The sequence below is a fragment of the Herpailurus yagouaroundi genome, unplaced genomic scaffold (assembly GCF_014898765.1).
Source record: "Herpailurus yagouaroundi ecotype Mexico unplaced genomic scaffold, PumYag 162, whole genome shotgun sequence".
NCBI lineage: Eukaryota > Metazoa > Chordata > Mammalia > Carnivora > Felidae > Herpailurus > Herpailurus yagouaroundi.
The window spans coordinates 75,134,223-75,143,516 of record NW_024412403.1 but is presented as its reverse complement, the minus strand read 5'-3'; the positions used below and the strand labels follow the sequence as shown (position 1 = coordinate 75,143,516).

Below are 9,294 nucleotides of genomic sequence, written 5' to 3'. Positions count from 1 at the left end.
GGGGAGAGGGAGGAGGGAGCCGCTGACACACGAGCCCGCGCCCGCTCCCGCTGACAGGCAGGCAGCCGCCCGCGCCCGGCCGCCTCCCCCGCTTCCCCCGCCCCAGGCCCCAGCGCCTCCCAAGCAGCAGGCCTTAGCCGCAGAAATGCGGCCGCCCGGCCCCGCCAGGGCCTGGGGGTGGGGCGGCCTGCCAGTGTTTTTCCAGTTCCCCCGGTAGCTCCGGGCCGCATTTAGAAGACGGGGAAACTGGGCTGAGGCCAGTGTCAGGGCACCAGAGGCCCTCGCGGCCTGCCGAGCACTGCCAAGCGTCAGGCCAAGCCAGGGCAGGAGTGGGCAGGGAGGGGGGGGAGGGGGGCGGAAGGGGGAAGGGCATCTCAGCCCACACCGGCGTCCCAGAAAAGAAGGAGCCACCAGACAGGGACTCTAGACTCGTAAAAAAAATATATCTCATTTCTAAAAACCCTGAGCACCTACTAAGTGTCTAGCAGGCCCGAGGCAAGCGCTACAAAGATAGGACTAATCCCCACACAGCCCCTGCCCTCCGAGAGCTCTGGTTTAGCTAGGAAGATAGACAAACATTCAAGTGACTCATCCCGGGGATGATGAGGTAAGTGCCAAAAATGAACTTTAAACAAAGGGCACCTAAGAACAGAGAGATTAATTCTGATTTGAGAGGAAACCAGGTAAATTTTGCAGGGAGTTGGCACTTGAAGCAGAGAGGTGAAAGATGAGCTCAACGGGAAGAAAAAGGAGGAATAGGAAGGTGAAAGAAAAGGCAGAGATAGGTAAATATTTAGGTCCAGTTTGGGGAAATTTCAGGAAGGATGCCATGGTTGTCCTATTTCAATTTGCAAATATATAAATTGGCTTAGAGGTCAAAAAAAAAAAAAAAAAAGGACCAAGCTGTCTGCTTTAGTCCTTGGTTTATTGCAGAATAGCCTGGGGGTTAAGTGCACATGATCTGGCTTCAGATTGCTTAGGTTGTAAGTCCAAGGCAGATTAACTTCTCTGTGCGTCCTCTGTAACAGGGGGCTCATGGGGTAGTATTTCATAGGGTGGTGAGGATAAAATAAGTATAAATGCATGTAAAGCATTGAGAATGGTGCTTGGCACTGAGGCCTCCGTGCACGTCAGCTAGTAAGATTCCTGAGCAACCATAGTGAGGCAAGGGTGTTTGCCAAACTAGCAAGCGAAGCCTGGACTTTGCCCAGTGATTTCAGGGACTGCTTTTAATTACACCAGGCCCCAGGTGAAAGGACCACTACCTCTTCCTTAGTTTCCAAATTTCATGTACTCATTCAATAATTACTGAGCCAGGCACTATGGGAATAAAGGGAGAAGAAAGGCGTGATCTCTACAGTTATAAAGCTCTCAGTCTGGTAGGCGAGACAAACCAGTAAAAAAAAAATGAATAATAATAATAATAATTGCTCTGTGTTAAGTGCCATCAAAGTGGGGTAGTATGCACTGGTGGTACAAAAGAAGGGTACTTGTCTTAGCAGGTACATTGTTGGTCCTCCAAATTAGAATTAATCTGTGAATTTTTGTGACCACAGACATTGCCGGCACAGTAGATAACTATCAAATTCCACCTAAGAAAAGTGGTTGTCAAGTGGTTAATTTCAAGATTAATCATTTTATGATACTAATATCTTCTGAATGAGCACAATCACCTTGATGTGGTGAAGGAACTGGTTCCAAAGTGGCCCTTACCCGTGAAATGCTGAGCATGTCCCCTTGAGTCTCTGGGCTTCGGTTTCCTCCCTGATAAGGTGAGAAGGTTAGACCGGAAGTCTCTAAGATCCTTCTCAACTCCCTGGTCTGTGCTTCTCTTTCCTCAGCATTTTGACACACGCTCTGTGGCTGTAAGAACCTTTATCAGGCATATTTCAAAACTTTTGACCAAGGCGTGGGACGATTTTATAACCAAGTGTTTTCATCTGCAGTTAAAGGCATGGAAGCAAACTCAAATAGACGCGCATTGTATTTCCACTGTTGTAAGCAAGTGGGCCACACGTTAGTTTCTGGAGACCGGCCATGGGATCGAGAGTCGCATTCACTGCGTGGCACATCAGAGGAAGACTGCATCTGACAAGATTTGCTCACATACCTGCTCCTAAGACCCCATCCTTTACTGTAATATCTTGTCATCTTCCTGGGAAAACAGAGTAACAAGAATTAAAAATACCACCACATTCCCTCTTGATGCTAAAAACTCGCTTCCCATCCTTCTCACTTGCCCACTTCTTTTCTGGGGGAAAAAAAAAAAGAATGTGATCTGTTGTTTATCAGGACTCCTTCCATTTAGGAAACATAGTTCCCTAACTGGCTAGAATTTTTCCACTAGTACATTTACTGAATTAAATAAACTTACTGAATTAGTCTCGTTAAACAAGAACGTCAGTCTGAATTAGTGAAAAGTCTGAATTTTAAATATCCAATAGGGAGAGCAGTAAACTTTGCAAATCCTTGTAGTGAGTCTGAATTCATAGTTTACAAAAGCACTTGCTCTCCTAAAACTAATGCATTAAAGTCATTTAAAGAATGTATTCTCCCAAACAGGTTAAACATGAATCTTGCAAAATTATACTATAGTTGAGCCTTGAACAACTCAGGCTTGAACTGAGCAGATCCACTTATATGTGGATTTTTTTTTTTTAATAAATACAGTAGAGTACTATAAATGTATTTTGTTTCTTATGATTTTTTAATAGCATTTTTTTCTCTACTTTACCATAGGAATACAGTATATAATACACATAACAAACAAATATGTGTTAAGCAATGGTTTATGTTATGACTAAGGCTTCTGGTCAACACTAGGCTATTAGTATTAACAGTTAAGCTTCCAGAAGGCAAAAGTTATATGCAGATTTTAGAATGGGGGGGGGGGTGCTACCACTCCTGCATTGTTCAAGGGTAAACTATATAAATCTTTCTTTATAGTAAGAAAAAGAGCTAGGATTGCAACCCAAGTAAGTATTTGTAGCCTAAATTAATAATAAGGCTTTACTGTAGCTACTCTATGTCTGGATATGCTTCCAGTCATAATTTGCCTTTAGTCAAGCAGAGATCAATGCATTTTCCCCCTTTAAAATTGCAAGTATCTGGGGCGCCTGGGTGGCGCAGTCGGTTGGGCGTCCAACTTCAGCCAGGTCACGATCTCGCGGTCCGTGAGTTCGAGCCCCGCGTCGGGCTCTGGGCTGATGGCTCAGAGCCTGGAGCCTGTTTCCAATTCTGTGTCTCCCTCTCTCTCTGCCCCTCCCCCGTTCATGCTCTGTCTCTCTCTGTCCCAAAAATAAATAAACGTTGAAAAAAAAAAAATTTTAAATTGCAAGTATCACTTAATGACAGCAATGTTATTTACAGAATACTATTTGTAACTTACTATTTTATTATTCACAAAGGTGATCTGATTTCATGTTAATTTTCCTTGTTTAGTCACCCAGGTGAGACATGACATTTGTAAGTCCTGCTTACAGAAAACTCTAGCCTAGTGAAAAACTCCTGGGGTCCACAAATGCCAGCATCCAAATTGTTATGTTTCCTCCTACATAGTTTCTCTTCTCTCAGCTTTTCCCCCTTAGCTATAAAATCTATCCTCATGGCATCAAAATGTGTAACAGGAATACGATTCCTTAACAGGGGCAGGGGAGGGCAAAGACAATGTCAAATTAGTTTCAGAAGCAACTGCCACGTATGACATTGAGGAGTAAAAGTTAAATGGAAAAGTGCTGAAGGCATTTCTTCATTTTAGTGAATGCCAACAGATAGACGGGCTCAGGGATGGTATACAAAATGTAAAGGAAGGCTTCCCACATACCAGATTTGTGAAGAAGAAATACTCTTCAACCCTCAGAGTTATTCTTTCCTGTGTTCTGTTCCATAATTAGGGCCCCTATGATTATTTTTATACAAATAAAGTCTTGCAGAATCAAACAGCTATTTCCCTTAAAATTCTACATAACAAAGTAATTGTGGACTTGGCCGTAATGCCTTGCAGAGGAGAACAAGCCTCTAAAAAACTCTGAAACTAGGGGCACCTGGGTGCCTCAGTTGATTAAGCGGCCGACTCCTGGTTTTAGCTGGGCTCATGATCTCATGGTTCGTGAGATCGGGCCCTGCATCCAGCCCCAAGCGGAGCTCTGAGCTAAGATCACGCAGCCTGCTTGGGATTTTCTCTCTCTCTCTCTCTCTCTCTCTCTCTCTCTCTCTCTCTCAAAATAAATAAATAAACATGAAAAAAATACTGAAGTCTCATTTGTGTTATCTTTGTTTTCTTGTTTGGGGTAGGGGTAGGGGCAAAATGGGTTGCTCAGGTTGGAGGGGCAGTATGATACATGGTCCTCTAGAGAACTCTGAAACTACTTTAGTGTGATGTCTTTGAGATTTCATGGTAAGTTCAAAACAGAAGGTATCCACACAAAGAAGAGATGTTTTGAAACAGTTCAATGCCGGGAGCCTTTCAAAAAGGCTAACAAAGTTTTCTTGCCACAGGACTCCCTTATCAAAGACCTAAGGCCATAGCCATATTTACACATGCACATTGGTTTAAAAAGAGAAGTTGGATTTCAAAACAATCCATTTGATAGCCATCCAATCTAGCAATCACTTTCTAACCCGATGGTGGGCTGAATTCAACTTACTTTTTAAAAGCCAGCTTTTTATGTTTAGCACACAGCCTCTGGCGTGGCTCCAGACCCCAGCTTTGTGCTTTCCCTGCTTTGCTGGGACCCCCCCCCTCCCACCCCCACCCCAGCCTCTCCACTGTACTCCCTGGAAATCTGTTCTGTTTGCAGTAAATGCCCCTCTACCTGCAGTCTGGGTGTGAACCCGCTCGTTGCCTGGTTCTGCCTTTCTTTTGAGCCTGCTGGATTAATGACTCTTCATTTTCCCCACCCAGGGTGCCTGGGCAGGAGGCGGGGTTGGTGAGGAGTGTGCACTCCTGGGCTGGGGAGTGGGGTCCCCAAAGTCAGGGTTTGTACCTGGGCGGGGAGCATGAATGATCCCATGGGCTGTGAGTGAGGACACAATCTCTGACTCCCTAGACCCTTGGCAAACCACGTTTCCTCCTTCGGGTGGAAGTCTGTCCTTGGTGGCATCCAGCTCTCTTTAATCTCCGTTCCTCCTCCTCTCTACTGACTTCTTCCCTCAAGCTTGCCTTCACCTGGCTGGTCCTCGCTCCTTTCTCAGGGGCCGGCTCTCATGCTTCCCTCCCCGCTTCGTGGAAGATGATGGTCCACAAAACTATCTGCTTTTATTCCTGACTTTTTTTTTTTTTTTTAATATCATGCTTGGTACACTATGGCAACTCTTTCTATTTATTTATTTTTGATTTTTTTTTTTAATGTTTATTTTTGAGAGGGGGGTGGGGGGGGAGAGGGAGGGAGACAGAGGATCTGAACTGGCTCTGTGCTGACAGTGGAGAATCCCTTGTGGTTCTCCAGCTCGGGAACTGTGGGATCATGACCTGAGCCAAAGTCGGACACTCAACCTTAACCGACTGAGCCACCCAGGTGCCCCTTACTCCTGACTTTCAACCTCCCTTGCCCTTTTTACTTTTTTTTTTTTTTTCCTCAGCGTATCAGCACATTTATTTTTCCACAGTTAGAGCCAACTTCAAGCTTAAACCTCTCTCCACCTGCCACTTCTCTCTCCCTTCTCACCACGGACCCCCGAAACCTCCCTCATGGTCTCAGCTGTCTTGCTCCTCTCAGGGCCACCTTTCTCAGACAGACTTTTGTGTCCCCCTCTCCACAGAATGCTCCGGCGGGGGCAACTCAGTGAACAAACCAGATGGTCACTTTTCTGTCTTTTCCTCTGTCCAACAGTTTGTGAGGTTTTGACCGGGTACAGACTCCACCCATCCTTGAAACTCCCTCCTTTCTTACCTCCTGGGGCACCTCTTCCTCCTGACTTCTTCCAACCCGTCTGGCAACTTCTCAGCACCCATCAGTGCATTCTTTCCTTCCACCTGCCCCATGAAGGTCGCGGGCCCTGACAATTCTATCCATGTCCTGCTTCTCTTGTGGCTCAGCCACCCATGGCAGTGATTGGCATCTGCATGAAAACCATCAGATCTGCTGTCTCCGATCCAGATTTCTTTCCTGCGCTCCAAACCATCGACCCCACTGCCTACTGGACGTCTCCACATGGAAGTCAGTATGTCTCAAACCCTGTGCCTGGGAGATGCCCAGCCCTGTCCCCCCAGGCTCAATGTGACTTCCACTGTCCCACCCACCTATCTCCTCCCTGAGCATCAGGAGTCACCAGGAACTTCCCCTCAGGCGTCCCTGTCTTGGGAATTTCAACCCCCATTGTCAACGCTTTTGTGCAGGAGTTAGGGGGCTTTTGCTTTCCCCTCGTCCAGACTGATCTCCTTTTCCCTCAGTCACACCCGCCTCCAACCCATCAGCCATACCCTGTCATACAGCCAAGCAACCACATCTCTGTGAGAAAACTTCCAAAGGCTTCCTATTGCCTCCACGACTGAGGAACTTGTGTGATTTGCTCCCAGGCAACTCACCTGCCTGAGTCTCTCTAGGAAAGCTGCATCCTGCCCACGCACCACTCGCATGCGTATCAGCTTCAGTGCCTCAAGCTCTCCATGCTCTCTCTGCCTTCTATCCCTTCACACACACACTGTCCTGTGCTGGGAGTGTCCCACCTCCACTTCTGCATCTAGGGACCTCCTACCCCATGTGTCCTGCAAGACTTTGCTCAATTCACCTGCTTCTAGAAGGTCATCCAGATGCTTCTAGTTCCTGGCCCTGACCCCTCTGGCGCTGTCCTGGGGCCTCTCACACAGCACTGATGATACTGGATTATAGTGTCTGTTTCTCTGTCTCCCCAGCCCAGACCGGGCACATTTTGGAGGCAGAAACAACATATATTTCTGTACTCCCAGCCTGTGACACAGTGCCTACCATACGGAAGACATCCAGAAAGCTGTATGCTAGCATAGTAAGACGCAGGATATGAAAACAAATAAAAACCAACGTTTGAACAATACTTCAAGGTTCACAAAGTGTTTTCACAAACACCTTCTCATTTGATCCCCAAAGCAAGTAAGACTGGTCATGTTAACCTGATAGCAAATGTGGATAATTAGTCTCAAAGATAGTGGTTGGTCTGGCTAAGGAGGCAGCTAGAAAGTAACAGAGGTGGGTCTCTGGAACCCACATCTTCTGGCTAGAGGGCTATACTTGTCTCATTCTCTGCAGCAATGGACAGGACTGAGCCCCACTGTCTAAAGCCTGTCTCTGTGGTTGCATGAGTACCCCTTCCCTGCCAGCTTCCAAGGGAAGCCTAAACTCAATCTCCGCGGTGCCTGAACTTTTGCTACATATGTAACCAGAACCAATTTGGAGCAGCTGGAAATCGGTTCTCCTCACTCCTGCTTTGCTGCCTTAATACACATAACTAAAATCTCTCAGAGCTTGAGAACTGGAGGTTCCTTCCTTCCTCTGGTCTCCCAAGTGTCAGAGAATTAATGCAATTGAAGGCAAGTTTTTGTAAACATAAAACTTAATGATTCTCAGCACAAATGAACTACCAGGAATTTTTCAGAATCAAAAATTCTAGGGGCACCTGGGTGGCTCAGTCGGTTAAGCATCCAACTCTTGCTTTCCACTCAGGTCATGATCTCACCGGGTTTGTGAGTTCGAGCCATGTGTCTGGCCCTGTGCTGACAGCGAGGTGCACCTGCTCGGGATTCTCTCTCCCTCTCTCTCTGCCTCTCGTTCGCCCGTGTGTGTGTGTGTGTGTGTGTGTGTGTGTGTGTCTGTGTGTGTGTCTCTCTCTCTCTGCCCCTCGCTCACCCATGTATGTATGTGTGTATCTTTCAAAATAAATAAATAAACTTTTTTAAAAACTCCATAGGGGGAATTGGAAAGTAAATCCCAAACTTTAAGAAGTAAGGAGAGCATCAGATTTTGAAGATCGAATTTGTGTGGCTGGTTTGAAAACGAGCTATGCTTTAATAGGTGAATGAGTCACACTGTGACCCAGAGAAACCAGTGGGGGAGAAGCACAGAAGGGTGTAACAAGTGATTCCAAAGTGCCAGCTACGGCTGAGGCCACCCCCAGAAAAGTCCCCGATTCAAAACAGTTGTTTGCTACAAGATCGATCCGGGTGCCTGTAAGCAGAACGTCCCCGAGAAGCAGTTGCTGCCTTTCTAGATATAATATGTTTGGGCTTTTCTTTCCCATGTGTGGCCGCCGGTGTTCTGCATTCAGTTTTGTGGTAGACTAAAATGAGCACGTATTACCAGAGGGGCTTCTTTAGAGGAGACGCTGGCGTCCATTCAGGTTGCCTGGAGCTCCGGACACAGCACCGGCCGTGAGCGGCATCCCACACCAGTGCGGGGCACTGGCCCACAAAGCAGCTCCCAGTTGGGACTGGCTTAGTCAGCCATTCATCGGGCATTACTGCACTGCCTCCTCTGTGTCAGGCACTGTTCCAGGCACCAGGGTTTCTGCAAGGAACAAGATAGGCGAGGTCATGCCACATATTCCCTTCCTTTGATGAGAAGAAAATAAAAATTTAAATAAATAAATAAATAAATAAATAAACAAAGGAGAGATTGTCAGCTCACGGTAGATACTGAGAGGAAAGCTAAAATAGGATGCAGTGCCCAAAGGAGACCAAAGTGGGGCTATGGTCTAATTCAGAATGGATAATCAGGGAAGGCGTCACTTAAGTGGTGACCCCCGAAGCCCTGAAGGCCAGTCAAATAAAAAGCCCGACCCGATTTCGTGGCCTAGTCAGGGAAGACAGAAGATATTACTCTGGCCGGCCTGGGCAAGGTCTATAAATGGCTGATCACGGCGCCCAGGGCCACAAATAGGGCAAGGGCCAGGCTGCCCCCACCTTGCACCCCGAGGCAGCCTTTGTCTTTGCTTGTCTTCCCTTCGTCCTTGCCTCCCACCACCCCCCTCCCTCCTTTTCCTACCTCCAGGCACAGCCTCGGACCCCAGCACACCTGCTTGCCCTACCAGGGGTCCACCGACACCTGCCCAGTTCCCAGGACACTGTTAATACCTGCTAATATCGGGTTTGATGAGTGACAAGAGACCCAGGAAAGGCCGTGACTGAGTCACTTCTCCCAGTGGGATCCCTTTGTAAAGGACTGGGAAGTCTTCTCTGTAACTCTGTGAATAAGTCGCACAAAGCTACCCATTCCTTAACAGGTTCCCCAGTGCACCCACGGCACCCACTCACAGAACTAGGCTGGGAGGGGAACACACTGCCATTGTCAGAGTGGCTGTGTTAGGGAAGGAGAATGTGGGTGG

At 47.2% G+C, this 9,294-nt stretch overlaps 1 long non-coding RNA gene across 1 annotated transcript; it reads left to right on the top strand.

Moving 5' to 3' along the window:
- Window positions 1-384: 384 nt before the first annotated feature.
- LOC121035819 (uncharacterized) lies at window positions 385-2,200 on the top strand. The gene is made up of 2 exons (XR_005793092.1): window positions 385-607; window positions 1,947-2,200. It is a non-coding gene; the product is annotated as an uncharacterized LOC121035819 (long non-coding RNA).
- The last annotated feature ends 7,094 nt before the right edge of the window (window positions 2,201-9,294 follow it).